General features: G+C 40.9%; 1 protein-coding gene across 2 annotated transcripts in view; it reads right to left on the bottom strand.

The window, feature by feature from the left end:
* The window catches only part of PHYHIPL (phytanoyl-CoA 2-hydroxylase interacting protein like), a 388,674-nt gene that overhangs the window by 251,710 nt on the left and 117,413 nt on the right, over positions 1-19,551 (bottom strand). For both annotated transcript variants that reach the window (XM_063637894.1, XM_055274380.2), the window contains one exon: positions 9,327-9,435. The gene's annotated coding sequence lies outside the window, so the exon portion shown is untranslated. The remainder of the gene's footprint in view (positions 1-9,326; positions 9,436-19,551) is intronic.

Genomic DNA, 19,551 nt, shown 5'->3' with positions numbered 1-19,551 from the left:
GTTTGTTTGCTTTTCTTCAAACAATGAATCAGCCAACTCCTTCAAAAGAAACATATTCACAGAGTTAGACAAGTTGCCTGGTGAATGTGACACATGCAGAGATGCCCACAGGATGATTTAAGCCTTTGTACACTTAGAAAACAAAGTTCAACCAAGCAAAATGGTGCTCTGCAAGAAAAATGCACAGACCAAATATAAATACACATGAATCCAGCACAGACTCAAAAAAACAGCTAAGAAAAGAATATGCCATCAGATTTTTTTTCCTGTTGTTTTTCATTTAGAGAACATTAGTTTCTGGAAAATTACAAAGAATAAGCAGGCAAAAATAACTTTGAAAATGTTCACCTCTAAATAATGTTTCAGTTGAATGACAACGAACTGCTTATTTGTTCTAATTCTAGGCCAATCTCCCATGACACTTTCATATGTCAGTTTACTTAGTGTAAATATGCATTAAGAACACATCACTCCTCACTAATTTTATTAATAAGTTTCTTCTCCTTGAATTTTCACTACACTGGAGAAAGACTAATAGCGTGTTAAATATTTATAATCTAATAAGCGATCTACCAATTTTTCTATTAAAAGAGTATCACTCTCTTAAAAGAAAAAAAAAAAAGGCTCTAAGATGCTGATCAGTCTGCAGGCGTATCTCCCAAGTCAGTCATCTGACCATGGTTTTTACGCCCTGTGCACAAAAGGGACATTTAGTATGAAAGCAGTAAACGAAAACTAGGGGCTGTTGTCAAAGTGTCAACCATTGTGCTCATATTAATAACCACTGCAGCTGTCTGAGGCTCAAATTAGAATCTCTGAAACAAGTTAAACATTTCCAGCACTATTTAGAGCCATTTAAAGAGAACAACCAAATTTTATGTTGAGATCTTTTACTAGGTGGTCTTTAAAATAAAAATCTCTTTAGAAACCAAAACTAAACTTTTTTTGAGATGCCATTATGCCATTATCTGAGAAATCCTCATTTCCAATTAACTAAATATCCCAAAAGCTGGATTCAAAGGCACATTAATTTATGCACGTGTACTCACATGAACTCACGTAAATTCTTAGAATCTAAAAATAGAAGAGCACTTTCCCTGGGACTAGTATGCTTCTCCCATATAAGACATCACAAACAGAGTAGCATTATTCTCGGCTACCTCTTCTGGCATTGGAAGAGAACAACCATTTTTATCAAAGACAGCCATTCATGTTGGAGCCAGGTGACTGTATATCTCTGAACCTCCTGGGTTGAGGAAGAGGACCAGCATCCTTTCAAAGGAACTGTTGCAAACGCACATCAACTACAAAAAAATGCATCCATCTTGGGACTGAAGAAAACCTGTGACCTAATGCAGATGACCTGGCAATGTGTAAGTCATTTACTGTGTCAGCTGCTTCAGAGGGACAGCATGAACTTCAAATCATACGGCTTAGGTTCTTCAGATGGCCTCTAGGGACTTACAAGGGGAAAACTTTCTGTGTTAAGGTTCTAAAATAAACTTTAGAATTTGCACAATGATAAAACACAGTGAATTGCACAGTGATAAGACACAGTACAATACCTGGGAGCAAATAAACTGATTTCCCAAACAGGGAGAGACAGCTGAGTGTTTTATTTGAATGACAAGTCCATTCACCACCCTCTGACAGTTTCAATCTAACTCGTTGAAGTCCATACTAAGTAGATGAATGTGCTATTCCACTGTTCCCTTTAAATTTACACTATTGGGAAGCATCAGAGCTACTACTGGGGAGTCAGAAATTCTTGGTTCTACTCCTGGTTCTGCCCTAATTACCCTTGTCTACCTTACTGGGGTATTAGAAGAACAAATGGATAATATATATAAAAGGATTTTGAAAAGTATAAAGTAATGATCTATTCAGTAGATAAACATAGATTAACTCCCTAGTAAGTACCACGCATAACTGCAGATGTCATTCCATCCTTAGAGCAATGCTGCAAGATAAATATTATGACTCTACTTTTACAGATGAAGAAAATGAGCATCAAAGAAGCTATGTAACTTGCCCCACATCATACAGCTATGACACGAAAAGCTGAGGTTCAAATTCAGGCCTTTTCAGTCCAAATCTAGGTCTACTTGCTCCTATGTCAAGTCCCTTCTAAATTTACACTAATATGTGAAAGAATGCTAAGATTTAACTGTCTTATATCAAACTCCAAGTTAGCAGGTGACCTACATACTTGAACTCAGGGCACCCTAACCTTCTAGTGTGGGAGAAGCTTCTTTTCATTTCATTGAAACCTGAAGGAATGGTGCTCACAGGGAGCTGGTCAACAAGTGAGAGAGACGGCAATGTTGTTCCTGCATGACCTGCCCCTGTCATTTTCAACCAGGAGATATGGTGCAGCAATGAAGATATTGCTGCTAATCAGCTTGGAGAGCTGCCATGTAAGCTACAAAGTACACACTGGTAACCTTGCATCTCTTAATCAAGGATCTCTGCCCTTCTTCAAGGAAGTGCAGGATGTAAGAATTTTATGGAGCCCTGGGGGAGAAGTCTGGGGAAGGAGCTTTTCTTGGGACCCCTTAAATCTCAAGATATACAAAATGCCCAGTAATGCCAACATGGTTGCAACCTAAAACTTTTGAGTATACTCATCCCATAAGCTATACAGGTATGACTTAAGTAAAGGATACTTAGTTTTATATTTCCCCTGTTCCTGCATAGCTTAACAACTCTCCTTCTTATTTTGAGCAGATAATGACATTCTAGACTTATATGCACAACCCTAAGTCCATAGAATGTATTAGTTTGTTCTCACATTGCTATAGAGAACTACCTGAGACTGGCCAGGCGCAGTGGCTCATGCCTGTAATCCCAGCACTTTGGGAGGCCGAGGTGGGTGGATCACGAGGTCAGGAGATCAAGACCATCCTAGCTAACAAGGTGAAACCCCATCTCTACTACTAAAAATACAAAAAAATAGCCTGCATGGTGGCGGGCGCCTGTAGTCCCAGCTACTTGGGAGGCTGAGGCAGGAGAATGGCGTGAACCCAGGAGGCGGAGCTTGCAGTGAGCAAAGATCACACCACTGCACTCCAGCCTGAGCTACAGAGCGAGACTCTGTCTCAAAAAAAAAAAAAAAAAAAGGGGAGTGGAGCCAAGATGGCCGAATAGGAACAGCTCCTGTCTCCAGCTCCCAGCCCAAGTGACACAGAAGATGGATGATTTCTGCATTTCTGCTTGAGGTACCGGTTTCATCTCACTAGGGAGTGCCAAACAGTGGGTGCAGGACAGTCGGTGAAGCGCACTGTGCGCGAGCCGAAGCAGGGCGAGGCATTGCCTCACTCGGGAAGCGCAAGGGGTCAGGGAGTTCCCTTTCCTAGTCAAAGAAAGGGGTAACAGACGGCACCTGGAATATCGGGTCAGTCCCACCCTAATACTGCGCTTTTCCAATGGGCCTGGAAAACGGCACACTAGGAGATTGTGTCCCGCACCTGGCTCTGAGGGTCCTATGCCCATGGAGTCTCGCTGATTGCTAGCACAGCAGTCTGAGATCAAGCTGGAAGGTGGCAGCGAGGCTGGGGGAGGGGCGCCCGCCATTTCCCAGGCTTGCTTAGGTAAACAAAGCAGCCAGGAAGCTCCAACTGGGTGGAGCCCACCACAGCTCAAGGAGGCCTGCCTGCCTCTGTAGGCTCCACCTCTGGGGGCAGGACACAGACAAACAAAAAGTCAGCAGGAATCTCCACAGACTTAAATGTCCCTGTCTGACTGACAGCTTTGAAGAGAGTAGTGGTTCTCCCAGCACGCAGCTGGAGATCTGAGAACGGACAGACTGCCTCCTAAAGTGGGTCCCTCACCCCTGAGCAGCCTAACTGGGAGGCACCCACCCAGTAGGGACAGACTGACACCTCACTCGGCCGGGTACTCCTCTGAGACAAAACTTCCAGAGGAACTATCAGACAGCTGAATTTGTGGTCTCACGAAAATCCGCTGTTCTGCAGCCACCGCTGCTGACACCCAGCCAAACAGGGTCTGGAGTGGACCTCTAGTAAACTCCAACAGACCTGCAGCTGAGGGTCCTGTCTGGTAGAAGGAAAACTAACAAACAGAAAGGACATCCACACCAAAAACCCATCTGTACATCACCATCATCAAAGACCAAAAGTAGATAAAACCACAAAGATGGGGAAAAAACAGAGCAGAAAAACTGGAAACTCTAAAAAGCAGAGCACCTCTCCTCCTCCAAAGGAGCGCAGTTCCTCACCAGCAACGGAACAAAGCTGGATGGAGGATGACTTTGACGAGTTGAGAGAAGAAGGCTTCAGACGATCAAACTACTCTGAGCTACGGGAGGAAATTCAAAACAATAGCAAAGAAGTTAAAAACTTTGAAAAAAAATTAGAAGAATGGATAACCAGAATAACCAATGGAGAGAAGGGCTTAAAGGAGCTGATGGAGCTGAAAGCCAAGTTTCGAGAACTACGCGAAGATTGCAGAAGCCTCAGTAGCAGATGCGATCAACTGGAAGAAAGGGTATCGCTGATGGAAGATGAAATGAATGAAATGAAGAGAGAAGGGAAGTTTAGAGAAAAAAGAATAAAAAGAAATGAACAAAGCCTCCAAGAAATTTGGGACTATGTGAAAAGACCAAACCTACGTCTGATTGGTGTACCTGAAAATGACGGGGAGAATGGAAAACACTCTGCAAGATATTATCCAGGAGAACTTCCCCAATCTAGCAGGGCAAGGCAACATTCAGATTCAGGAAATACAGAGAACGCCACAAAGATACTCCTCGAGAAGGGCAACTCCAAGACACATAATTGTCAGATTCACCAAAGTTGAAATGAAGGAAAAAATGTTAAGGACAGCCAGAGAGAAAGGTCAGGTTACCCACAAAGGGAAGCCCATCAGACTAACAGCTGATCTCTCAGCAGAAACTCTATAAGCCAGAAGAGAGTGGGGGCCGATATTCAACATTCTTAAAGAAAAGAATTTTCAACCCAGAATTTCCTATCCAGCCAAACTAAGCTTCATAAGTGAAGGAGAAATAAAATACTTTACAGACAAGCAAACGCTGAGTGATTTTGTCACCACCAGGCCTGCCCTAAAAGAGCTTCCTTCAGGAAGCACTAAACATGGAAAGGAACAACTGGTACCAGCCACTGCAAAAACATGCCAAATTGAAAAGACCATCGAGGCTAGGAAGAAACTGCATCAACTAATGAGCAAAATAACCAACTAACATCATAATGACAGGATCAGATTCGCACATAACAATATTAACTTTAAATGTAAATGGGCTAAATGCTCCAATTAAAAGACACAGACTGGCAAACTGGATAAGGAGTCAGGACCCATCAGTGTGCTGTATTCAGGAAACCCATCTCACATGCAGAGACACACATAGACTCAAAATAAAGGGATGGAGGAAGATCTATCATCAAATGGAAAACAAAAAAAGGCAGGGGTTGCAATCCTAGTCTCTGATAAAATAGACTTTAAACCAACAAAGATCAAAAGAGACAAAGAAGGCCATTACATAATGGTAAGGGGATCAATTCAACAAGAAGAGCTAACTATCCTAAATATATATGCACCCAACACAGGAGCACCCAGATTCATAAAGCAAGTCCTCAGTGACCTACAAAGGGACTTAAACTCCCACATAATAATAATGGGAGATTTTAACACCCCACTGTCAACATTAGACAGATCAACGAGACAGAAAGTTAACAAGGATATCCAGGAATTGAACTCAGCTCTACACAAAGTGGACCTAATAGACATCTACAGAACTGTCCACCCCAAATCAACAGAATATACATTTTTTTCAGCACCACACCACACCTATTCCAAAATTGACCACATAGTTGGAAGTAAAGCTCTCCTCAGCAAATGTAAAAGAACAGAAATTATAACAAACTGTCTCTCAGACCACAGTGCAATCAAACTAGAACTCAGGATTAAGAGACTCACTCAAAACTGCTCAACTACATGGAAACTGAACAACCTGCTCCTGAATGACTATTGGGTACATAATGAAATGAAGGCAGAAATAAAGATGTTCTTTGAAACCAACGAGAACAAAGACACAACATACCAGAATCTCTGGGACACGTTCAAAGCAGTGTGTAGAGGGAAATTTATAGCACTAAATGCCCACAAGAGAAAGCAGGAAAGATCCAAAATTGACACCCTAACATCACAATTAAAAGAACTAGAAAAGCAAGAGCAAACACATTCAAAAGCTAGCAGAAGGCTAGAAATAACTAAAATCAGAGCAGAACTGAAGGAAATAGAGACACCAAAAACCCTTCAAAAAATTAATGAATCCAGGAGCTGGTTTTTTGAAAAGATCAACAAAATTGATAGACTGCTAGCAAGACTAATAAAGAAGAAAAGAGAGAAGAATCAAATAGATGCAATAAAAAATGAAAAAGGGGATATCACCACTGATCCCACAGAAATACAATCTACCATCAGAGAATACTACAAACACCTCTATGCAAATAAACTAGAAAATCTAGAAGAAATGGATAAATTCCTCAACAAATACACCCTCCCAAGACTAAACCAGGAAGAAGTTGAATCTCTGAATAGACCAATAACAGGTTCTGAAATTGTGGCAATAATCAATAGCTTACCAACCAAAAAGAGTCCAGGACCTGATAGATTCACAGCTGAATTCTACCAGAAGTACAAGGAGGAACTGGTACCATTCCTTCTGAAACTATTCCAATCGATCGAAAAAGAGGGAATCCTCCCTAACACATTTTATGAAGCCAGCATCGTCCTGATACCAAAGCCTGGCAGAGACATAACCAAAAAAGAGAATTTCAGACCAATATCCTTGATGAACATTGATGCAAAAATCCTCAATAAAATACTGGCAAACCGAATCCAGCAGCACATCAAAAAGCTTATCCACCATAATCACGTGGGCTTCATCCCCGGGATGCAAGGCTGGTTCAACATACGCAAATCAATAAATGTAATCCAGCATATAAACAGAACCAAAGACAAAAACCACATGATTATCTCAATAGATGCAGAAAAGGCCTTTGACAAAACTCAACAACACTTCATGCTAAAAACTCTCAATAAATTAGGTATTGATGGGACGTATCTCAAAATAATAAGAGCTATCTACGACAAACCCACAGCCAATATCATACTGAATGGGCAAAAACTGGAAGCATTCCCTCTGAAAACTGGCACAAGACAGGGATACCCTCTCTCACCGCTCCTATTCAACATAGTGCTGGAAGTTCTGGCCAGAGCAATCAGGCAGGAGAAGGAAATAAAGGGTATTCAATTAGGAAAAGAGGAAGTCAAACTGTCCCTGTTTGCAGATGACATGATTATATATCTAGAAAACCCCATTGTCTCAGCCCAAAATCTCCTTAAGCTGATTAGCAACTTCAGCAAAGTCTCAGCATACAAAATCAATGTACAAAAATCACAAGCATTCTTGTACACCAATCACAGACAAACAGAGAGCCAAATCATGAGTGAACTCCCATTCACAATTGCTTCAAAGAGAATAAAATACCTAGGAATCCAACTTACAAGGGATGTGAAGGACCTCTTCAAGGAGAACTACAAACCACTGCTCAATGAAATAAAAGAGGATACAAACAAATGGAAGAACATTCCATGCTCATGGGTTGGAAGAATCAATATCGTGAAAATGGCCATACTGCCCATGGTAATTTATAGATTCAATGCCATCCCCATCAAGCTACCAATGACTTTCTTCACAGAATTGGAAAAAACTACTTTAAAGTTCATATGGAACCAAAAAAGAGCCCGCATCGCCAAGTCAATCCTAAGCCAAAAGAACAAAGCTGGAGGCATCACGCTACCTGACTTTAAACTCTACTACAAGGCTACAGTAACCAAAACAGCATGGTACTGGTACCATAACAGAGACATAGATCAATGGAACAGAACAGAGCCCTCAGAAATGATGCCACATACCTACAACTATCTGATCTTTGACAAACCTGACAAAAACAAGAAATGGGGAAAGGATTCCCTATTTAATAAATAGTGCTGGGAAAACTGGCTAGTCCTATGTAGAAAGCTGAAACTGGATCCCTTCCTTACACCTTCTACAAAAATTAATTCAAGATGGATTAAAGACTTAAATGTTAGACCTAAAACCATTAAAATCCTACAAGAAAACCTAGGCAATACCATTCAGGACATAGGCATGGGCAAGGACTTCATGCCTAAAACACCAAAAGCAATGGCAACAAAAGCCAAAATTGACAAATGGGATCTCATTAAACTAAAGAGCTTCTGCACAGCAAAAGAAACTACCATCAGAGTGAACAGGCAACCTACAGAATGGGAGAAAATTTTTGCAACCTACTCATCTGACAAAGGGCTAATATCCAGAATCTATAATGAACTCAAACAAATTTACAAGAAAAAAACAAGCAACCCCATCAAAAAGTGGGCAAAGGACATGAACAGACACTTCTCAAAAGAAGACATTTATGAAGCCAAAAAACACATGCAAAAATGCTCATCATCACTGGCCATCAGAGAAATGCAAATCAAAACCACAGTGAGATACCATCTCACACCAGTTAGAATGGCCATCATTAAAAAAGCAGGAAACAACAGGTGCTGGAGAGGATGTGGAGAAATAGGAACACTTTTACACTGTTGGTGGGACTGTAAACTAGTTCAACCATTGTGGAAGTCAGTGTGGCAATTCCTCAGGGATCTAGAACTAGAAATACCATTTGACCCAGCCATCCCATTACTGGGTATATACCCAAAGGACTATCAATCATGCTGCTATAAAGACACATTCACATGTATGTTTATTGCAGCACTATTCACAATAGCAAAGAGTTGGAACCAACCCAAATGTCCAACAACGATAGACTGGATTAAGAAAATGTGGCACATATACACCATGGAATACTATGCAGCCATAAAAAATGATGAGTTCATGTCCTTTGTAGGGACATGGATGAAACTGGAAAACATCATTCTCAGTAAACTATCGCAAGGACAAAAAACCAAACACCGCATGTTCTCACTCATAGGTGGGAATTGAACAATGAGAACTCATGGACACAGGAAGGGGAACATCACACTCCGGGGACTGTTGTGGGGTGGGGGGAGGGGGGAGGGACAGCATTAGGAGATATACCTAATGCTAAATGACGAGTTAATGGGTGCAGGAAATCAACATAGCACATGGATACATATGTAACAAACCTGCACATTGTGCACATGTACGCTAAAACCTAAAGTATAATAAAAAAAAAAAAAAAAAGAACTACCTGAGACTGAGTAATCTATTAAGAAAAGAGGTTTAATTGACTCACAGTTCTGCAGATTTAACAGGAAGCATGACAGGGAGGCCTCGGTAAACTTACAATCATGGCAGAAGGTGAAAGGGAAGCAAGGAACTCCTTCACATGGTAGCAGGAGATCCTAGAGAGTAAAGGGGGAACTGTCACACACTTTTAAACCATCAGATATCATGAGAACTTACTTACCATCATGAAAACAGGAAGGGGAAATCCTCCCCTATAATCCAATCACCTCCCACCAGGCCACTCCTCCAATTTGCAATTTGGGCAGGAGCACAAATCCAAACCATATCATTCCACCCCAGCTCCTCCCAAATCTCATGTCATTCTCACATTGCAAAATACAATTAACCCTTCTCAACAATCCGGCAGTGTTAATTCATTTCAGCATTAACTCAAAAGTCCACAGTCCAAAGTATCATCTGAGATAAGTAAGTTCCTTTGGCCTATGAGCCTGTAAAATCAAAAACAAATTGGTTGCTTCCAAAACACAGTGGGGGTACAGGCATTGGGTAAATGTTCTCATTCCAAATAGGAGAAATTGGCTAAAACAAAGGGGCTACAGGCCCCATGCAGGTCCAAAACCCAAGAGGGCAGTCATCAAATTTTAAAGCTCCAAAATAATCTTCTTTGATTCCATGTCTTAAATTTAGGGCATGCTGGTCAGAGAGGTGGGCTCCCAAGGCCTTGGGCAGCTTTGCCCCTGTGGCTCTGCAGGGTACAACCCCTGCAGCTGCTTTCACAGGCTAGAGTTGAGTGCCTGTGGCTTTTCCAGGTGCATAGTGCAAGTTGTTGGTGGATCTACCATTCTGGGATCTGGAGGATGGTGGCCCTCTACTCACAGGTCCACTAGACAGTGCCTCAGTGGGGGCTCCAACCCTACATTGCCCATCCACACTGCCCTAGTAGAGGTTCTCCATGAGGTCTCTGCCCCTGTTGTAGACTTCTGCCCGAATATCCAGGTATTAGCATACATCCTCTGAAATGTAGGTGGAGGTTCCCAAACCTCATTTCTTGCATTCTGAATATTTGCAGGCCCAACACCATGTGTAAACTCTCAAGGCCTGGGGCTTGCATCCTCCAAAGCCATGGCCAAGCTGTACCTTGGCCCATTTTAGCCATGGCCAGAGCTGGAGTAGCTGGGACACAGGGCACAATGTCCCGAGGCTGCGCAGAGCAGCTGGGCCCTGGGTCTCACCCACTAAACCATTTTTCCCTGCTGGGCCTCTAGGCCTGTGATGGGGGGGCTGCTGCAAAGGTCTCTGAAATGCCCTGGAGACATTTTCCCCATTGCCTTGGCTATTAACATTCAGGTCCTCGTTACTTATGCAAATTTCTGCAGCAGACTTGAATTTCTTTTCTACCACATGGTTGAGCTGCACATTTTCCAAACTTTTACACTCTGCATCCCTTTTAAATATAAGTTTTAATTTCAGATCATCTCTTTGTGGATGCATTTGACTGTATACTGTTAGGAGCAGTCAGGTCATATCTTTAACACTTCAATGCATTAGAAATCTCTTCTGTCAGATACCATAAATCATGTCTCTCAAGTTCCATGTTCCACAGATCTCAGGAGCAGGGGCATAATGCTGCCAGTCTGTTTGCTAAAGCACAGCAAGTGTGACCTTTGCTCTAGTTGCCAATAAGTTCCTCATCTCCATCTGAGATCACCTCAACCTAGATTTCATTGTCTATATCACTAGCAGCATTTTGGTCAAAACCATTCAACAAGTCTCTAGGAAGTTCCAGACTTTCCCACATCTTCCTGTCTTCTTCTGAGCCCTCCAAACTGTTCCAAACTCTGCTTGTTACCCAGTTCTAAAGTCGATTCCACAATTTTAGGTATTTTTATAGCAGTGCCTCACTCTTCTGGTACGTTTTCTGCTTTCTCTTCTGGTTCTAGTCTGCGTTTATCCTGCCATAAAGAACTACCTGAGACTAGGTAATTTATGAAGAAAATACGTTTAATTGACTCACAGTTCCATAGGCTCAACAAGAAGCATGACTGGGAGGCCTCAGGAAACTTACAATCATGGTGGAAGGTGAAGGAGAAGCAAGGACCTTCCTCACATAGTAGCAGGAGAGAGAGACAGCAAAGGGAGAAGTGCCACACTTTTAAACCATCAGTTCATGAAAACTCATTCACTGTCACAAGAACAGCAAGGGGGAAAGCCACCCTCATGATTCAATCACCTTCCATTAGGCACCTCCTCCAATTTGACATGAAATTTGGGCAGGGACACAGGACACAAATCCAAACCACATCATAGAAGAATATGGGTCAAGCAATTCTGTCTAGTAGCATGGGTCAGCCTCAAAAACCAGCTTACCTGAAGCCTTCTGTGTGCATGTGTATGATCACATGTGCATACACACACACACACACACACACCTGTATATCCACTGCACAACCTACCCTCTAGCCTCTCAAAGCTATAATTGAGGACTGTGAAATCACCTGACCTAGGCTCAGGATAAATTGCAGAACCAAGTGTGTTGGGGGCTTCCAAGTCTATTCCAAGTTGCAGCTTCTTCTCAGGCAGCTGCTATAGCTCCCAAGGCAATATCAGAGGGCCCCATTACCACCATCAGCACAGAGGCCCTGATCCAGGCAATGGCCCTGAGGACTTCTTAGCAGGTGAGATGCCCTGTCACTGGGAGGGAAAAAGCGCCTTGTAAAATGGCTCCTTTCATTTATAACATCAGCTCCACAGCCAGAATCAGAATCTGTTTGGATTTCCTTCATTCTTCCAGCAAGTCAGTGAATGCTTTTCATTTTCTCCCATCTCCAGGGAACCTCCTTTACAATATTTATCAATGAGAAAACAAAATAACTCTGGACTCACACCTGTGGGATGGAGCTGGAAGGTGATAAAATAGCATCCATTCATTCTGAAACAGAAGAATTTTACACTTTGTATGGAGCTAATGTGCTTAGACTGCAAAAAGCAAAGGAACTGAAGTCCTGAAGCCTTTTTTCCCCTCTCCTTGCCCCTTCCCTTAAATATGGAAACAAAATCCACAGTGTGCATATGAGAGTTCCCTTAAATGAACTGCTTCAGTAAAACTTTGACGCTGCGGGAACCACCTTTGAGCAGATATTGCCAGGACCAAGCAGGTCTGGGAGATGCTAGGAATTCTCAGTGACGATTATCTGCCTTGATTCAATTTAGAGCCTTCAGCATCCCCAACCCTTCTGATTTTGGTATCTGTTGCTCCTGACATCATTCCTCCTTATTACCTGCTTATTATCTCTACTTCTTCTTTCCTCTCTATATCCTTATCCCTGTGATCCTGATCCTGGACTCTGCCAACCTGATTCTAAAGATTGTCTTCATTAACAACTAGGAATTAGAGCTCTCTACTTAAAATGCATTATGCCTGCAATTTCCAATGGAAATAAAAACTCATTGAGTAAGAACTCAGTCTATTCCTAGTCACTGACCAAATGGCAAAGATGTTTCTTTGTTTTGAGCATTTACAAGGACTTAAAAGCAATTAGCTTGAAACTTGATTTGGGGAGTTCTCTTACAACAATTTGTTTTAACAGGAAAAAAAAAAAAAACAGAACGAAATGTTCATAAGAGGCCACTTTGTCTGTCTCTCTGGAATTCTGTGCTTTCTCACATAAATGTTCAGGTACTTTGGACAAAACAAACTGATGTGAAGACAAATAACTTCTTATGGTCAAATAAGTATTCTAATATATGGGCAGGAAAAAGCTCTAAAATAAGGAACTGTCTTCACATGTACTTTGATTGCTACTTTTGTTTTTCTCTGTCTCTACACACTGGTCCTTTGCTCCCAGGGCATCTGTCTTGTCAGTGTAATTTAATACATATCAGTCTAGTGATAGAGAAAGCGATGTTGTGTCACCATCCCTTCTGTCTTAGCTATACTTTTGCCAAAGTGGAAGTACAGCTCTAGAATCATTTATAGGTCTGTAAATGAAGAGGTAGGAAAAAATGGGTCTTGATGGTGTGGCTGCTGCTGGTCTTCTGGCAAAAACAGCTTTAAGCAAAATGAAGGTAGCCTTGAACAAAGTGTCAGTAAAGGTTGAATTGTGTCCCCCACACAGATATGTTGAAGTTGTTGGAGCTCAGAACAAGAAGACCCGAAGTATAGCACTTTGACATGCTGAGTACTTCAAACTTTAGGACACTGGAAGGGCCTCAGAAGCAAGGTCTCTCTGATCTTCTCCTGCCCTCCTGTTTACAGCCCCTTTTTCACTTCTGAAGCAAGTCATAGAAACTAGAATTTCTCTTCTCCAAGGTGGGTCATAAAAACTAGAACCCTTTTCTGCTAAAGCAAGCCATAAAACCTAAAAAGTTCTCTCTCTTCTCCTTTCTTCCTTGAAGACTTTCATTCTAGAGAGGTTCTGCCCCATACCTGGGTAGAAAGAGAATGCTATTCAGAGAGGCTGACAAGAATCTGGACAGGGTTCTCCACCTGAGTTTATTACCATTAGATCATACCCTTTTGCCCAATCACATTTCTACATGGCTGTCCATTCTTCATCAAAACTAAGCATAAAAACAGTTTTCCCTGGGTCTTTTGGTCAGAATTTCAGAAGTTTCTTTTGTTGCGTAAAACTTCGATTAAATGAATTTGTTATGCATTTTTTTTGTTGTTAATCTGCCTTTTGTTAAAGGAATGTCAGCTATGACCCTTATAATGGATGAGGAAAGTTACCACACCTTCCTGCCCCTACAAAATTCTAAGTTTGGTAACTGTGAATTCAACCTTTGGAAATAGGATCTTTGAAAATTTCATGAAATTAGGATGAAATCATACCAGATTATGGTGGACTCTAAATCCAATGATTGGTGTCACCGATTAGTTTCATTCTAAATGCCCAACTGAGGTACATTTGCCATTGAAAAGTGAATGCAGTTAGGTTTTGATTTTCACATAAAGCCCCCAATTTCATAGGTTGTTTATGCAAAATCCAAGCAGCCTATTCTTCTGCATAGTCTGAATCTCCTTGACAATGATCCCTCTGTCCCATCACCCTTCACCAGTTGGCACCAATCCCTTTCTTTTCTGTCATTAATTGTATTGTTAATGTATCTCCCAACAGATCAGAACTTTCCAACCTCAAGTGTGCATAAAACTCAGCTCAGAAGTGTGTAAACTGCAAACTTTTAGGTCCTATGCTCAAAGATTCTGGAGTGAGTTTGAAGTGGAGAATTCAGCATTTCCCTTTCAATTTCTCTCCCCATTTATTTTTCATTCTGTTTCACACTTTTCCTCCAATGATTCTCTCTCCCTCTCTTTGCCTCTTTCTCCATCTTAAGCCTAGTGAGAGACCCAGATGAGTTTGAGAAATAGCAGAACTAAAACTCACAAACACCAAACATTTCTACTCACAAACATTATTGAGTATTAAAAACAAGTAAATAAAAAGATATCAGAAGAGCACAGTCCCATGCTTCTCAGACCTGGCTGCACAGTAGAATCACTTGGGGAAACATTTAACAAACATCAACACCTGGTCCCACCCTAGACCATTTAGATTAGAACCACCTGGTGGAGGAGGCTAAACACTGGCAAATCTTATCACTAACCCAAGTGATTCCCCATGGGCAGACAGGGTTGAGAATCCTTAGCGTAGTCAACAGATATACCTGCACAAATATGGATCCGCAGTGTCCCCTCTCTGTTCCTCATAGGGATGCTTCCAGGGTGGTGACAGTAGTGAGGGGTGAGGAATCTGCCAAAGCTAAGAAGCTCCTGAAAAGAGCTCTCAGACTTTTACTTCTGCCCCTCCTCCCACTCCTATCAGCACCCAGAAGTCTCTTAGGCCAGCAGGTGAGGCAAATGTTACTCAGTAAGCCATGGCCCCTAGATCTACTTCCTGGGGTCCTGGATCTGATGTTTTGCTACAGCACACCAAGGCAGTCTCTCTCATTTTACATCTGGGTCACAGTCATGTAGCCTCTTGCACAAACTGAATCTAGGGACTTTCCACTTATGTCCCCTGAGAGATTTTCCAGAAACATGCCTATCCGTAACATACTTTTCTGAAAAACTATCTTTTATGTCCTCAATTTTTCACTTTCAGTGATGTACATTAAAGGGCAGCCACAATCTATTCACTCTGCCTGTCTAAAATTTAGTGAATTATCCTTCCATTGAATTATTCTTTATTATAATGAATTTAACTGGAGAGAGAAGTCACCACTCATAGTCCCTTCCATCCTCCTGACAACTTTTTGAGATTTTGCCTAAAAGAAAGGAGACCTTGCTTTCAAAACAAAGCTAATGTTTAAAACTTGTTACATTTAAATTTTAATAGCGGCAAGGTATTTTATTATATACACATACCAAGTTTAATTAACCAGTACTATACTGATGAACATTTAGGTTGCTTCAATCTTTTACCACTATAAAGAATCATGAAATGAATGTTTCTACATATTTTGTATCCATATGTGCTAGTATATGTGTAAGACAAATTCTTACAAGTAGAATCTTTGAGATAAAGGGAATATGCATTTATAATTTTGAAAAATATTGCAAATTATCTTCCAAAGAATTTTATTGTTCACTATCTCATCCCTGATGTCTAAAATGGACTACTCCTCATATCCTCACTAATGCAATGCAATATGAAACTATTTTATCTTGTCATTCTGATATGTGGATATGAACTATAACTAAAGTTTTAATTTCCATTTCTATTGTAATAAGACTGGACTTTTTCATATGTTTAAAAATTCTGTATCTTCCTATGAATTATTTCTTCATTATTTTCCAATTTTTCTATTGAACTTTTAGTTTTTCTTATATTTTCTTATATCTAATAAATTAGGAAAATGAGTCTGTTCTCTATTATATATAATGTGAATACTTTTCCTTAGATGCCCATTTTAACATTATTTGTTATTTTTTTCCTGAAGATTAAAACATTATTTAAATAAATGTATTAATAGCTTTTATAATCACTGGATTTTACGTCATACTTAACAAGGCCTTCCACTCTATACAGTGTATATAAGCTGGGCACAGTGGCTTGTGCCTATAGTCCCAGGTACATGGGAGGACTGCTTAAAGCCAGCAGTTCAAGACCAGCCTGGGAAACATAGCAAGATCCCATCTGTGAAAAAAAAAAAAAAATTATCCAGGCATGGTTGTATGGTGCCTGCAGTTCCAGATACTCAGGAGGCTGAGGTGGGAGGATGGCTTGAGCCCAGGAGTTTGAGACCAGCCTGGGCATTATAGGAAGACTCTCTCTTTCTCTCTCTCTCCATGAACACACACACACACACACACACACACCACACCACACACACACACACACGTTTTCTTCTAGCACTTCTATGATTTCTTTCCTTTTCTTTCTCTACTTTGTTTTAAATGTTTACTAAACAATCCATTTTATGCCACTGATCAGCAATGCCACTTTTATAGTAGACTAAATATGTATATATTTGGATGTATTTCTGGACTGAATTGTAGTCCATTAATTTGTCTGTCTGTTGATATGCCAGTACCACACTATTTTAAGTTCCATCTTTTCATAGTTTATTATCTGATATGACTATATCTCATTCAATACTTTTCTATTTCACAGTTTTCCCTGGCCATTATTTCTTCCTAGTTCTTACATATGAACTTTCTATCAGTTTATCTAGCTCTAATAAAAAAATTCCTGAGGCACGGTGGCTCATGCCTGTAATCCCAGCACTTTGGGAGGCTGAGGTGGATGGATCACCTGAGGTCAGAAGTTCAAGACTAGCCTGGCCAACATGGTGAAACTCCATCTCTACTAATGAATACAAATATTAGCCGGGTGTGGTGGTGCATGCCTGTAGTCTCAGCCACTCAGGAGGCTGAGGCAGGAGAATCACTTGAACCTAAGAGGTGGAGGTTGCAGTGAGCCAAGAGAGTGCCACTGCACTCCAGACTGAGCCACCTAGCAAGACTCTGTCTCAAAAAAATAAAAAAAAAATCTTGGTACTCTTTTAATTACAATTATATTAACTGCCTACATTAAATTAAGGAAAACTGATATATTTATTAGTCTTTCTAAAAATAAAGTATGTTTTCATTTGGTCAATTCATATTTTGAACCTCTCATTAACATTTAAAAACATTCTTTACACAAATCTTGCACATTTGTTGTTTAAGCCTAGTTTTTAGTTATTTCATGTTTTTTCTTTGATGGTTGCAAAAATATGTTTTCTTCCATTATAAAATTTAACTTGTTGAGATTCATATGTATCAGCCTTATTGATTTTTGTGTGTTAAATATGTATTCAGTATTCTCTTTTCTAGGAAAGATCAATGGATGGCCCCAAGATAAAGCAGTATAGAAAGTCACAAGAGGAGTAGGAGGAAAGGATACAGACATATTTGCCAATTTAAAAATATCAGGTTTCTCCTTCGGACCCTGAATCTTAAAAGGTATTTTTTTTAGGACTAAGGCAAAAAAAATTTAGACAGTAACCTTATTTGACAAACTAAAAATATAAATTGATTCCAAAGGGTTTAGAGAAAATCACAGATTACAGCTCAATAAAGAAAAAAGTGATGTAATGTGTTTTGCCTGGCATTTGAAGTGTTCCCTTGGAGGGCCCAGCTTCCTGGCCTGCTCATTTCCTAATGCACTCCAGCTTCCCTGCATCACCTCCCATGCCAGTCATGGTGGTCTCTTTCCTGTGCCTGATTCCTGCTACCACTGTTTGGTGTGCCCTCAAAGCTGCACTTGTGTACAATTGCTGGTAGTATCTCGCCTAGGACAGGGTCCTGCTAAGTCTCCTCTATGATGCATTTGTGTACCCTCACTATTCATAGTCTTCTCTCTGAGACTACTCAGTAATTGTAGCATTGGTGTCCAAACAATTACCAGATTTTGGAGATGAACATTCCAATCTTCAAGTTCCATCTATGCACATTACAGGATAAGTTCAGCATAGATTAAGTTCTTTAGCTCCTCAGAGCTTTGGTTTTTCTCCTACGTAAAGTGAGGGTAATATGTGACCTACCTCTCACCCACAGTCATTGCCAGGTTAAGTATTCCTTAAAATACATCTAAACTATAAAGTGGTATCCAAATATCAAGTGTAAGGAATAACCCACAGACTGAAAATCACTCTACAAAGAGAAAGGAACAGAGCTCTTTTCTCTCTTACTCTGGGTTGGATTCAGAAAGGTGACAGAGGAGGGAGTAATTGTTCTCCTTTTGTTATTCAACTGATAGGGTCAGGCAGGCCGTGGGCTGCATTCTTCTGCCAAGAATAGTACATAGGCCTTGTCACGAGTGCCAATGCTAAACCGATTATGAATGCCTGCCTGAATGCTGTGTTAGGGCTCTGAGGACCCATCTGAGTAGAGAGGGCAGACGGCTGCGATCAGTTAGTAATGGTGCATGAGCATGACAAGGAGAGATGGCAGAACTAATGCCACATGTCTGCTTTTCTGTCCTCAGTTTGGGGTTCCCTTCATGGGAAAGCAGTAGTTGAGCTGCTACTCCTACCGACCTTGTGATGTTTTTCCAATTTTCTCCATTGCCATAGCCTGACTGTGTCTTAATATAGATTTCAGTTTCATTTGTTCCTTCAGTCTTTGACTAGAAATATAGGCCACCCCTTTGGGGAATTCATCTCAATGGGCACATTTCAGTCACGTCAGCAATGATCTATTGTTCTTACAATGTTCAGGACACTCTGTGCTGGGGGCATGGGAAAACCAATGGCATTTATTGATACCTCCTATGTGCCAGGCACTGTATCAGGTACTCCACGAGTTTTGTTGTTGTTTTTTTTTCTCCCTCATCCTCAAAAACTTCTACAAAGCAAGTCTTACTTTGGACATTTTACAAATAAGGAAACTAAAATTATTGAGGTCAAATATGTTACCCTTCAAACGCAGAACTCTTTTCACTACAGTGAAAAGTGAAATGTCTCACCCTCAAGGGGCCTCTGACTGTGCTATACCCATTCTTCCACTGCAAACCTAGAGGAGCTTATTGAGTACTGAGTCAGCTGACATACAAGTCTTCTCCCTGCAAATACTGGAATAATCGCAAAGCCTGCACCAGGCCTTCCAGTTAGGAGACTCAGTAATCTTTCTGTTGTCTTCACATAGCAGAGAGAGGCCGCTAACCCACAACAAGCCTTGGGGCCTTTGCAAGATTTCCTGATGATCTAAATTTATACTGCAGGAGCCCCAAGCAGCTTTTTTATTTACAGAGCTCTGGATCTCAATCTCTTTGTTACGTTACTCCCAA

Source organism: Symphalangus syndactylus, chromosome 4 (assembly GCF_028878055.3).
Source record: "Symphalangus syndactylus isolate Jambi chromosome 4, NHGRI_mSymSyn1-v2.1_pri, whole genome shotgun sequence".
NCBI classification, from domain to species: domain Eukaryota; kingdom Metazoa; phylum Chordata; class Mammalia; order Primates; family Hylobatidae; genus Symphalangus; species Symphalangus syndactylus.
The sequence above is the reverse complement of the archived record's forward strand: the minus strand, read 5'-3'. Positions and strand labels throughout refer to the sequence as shown.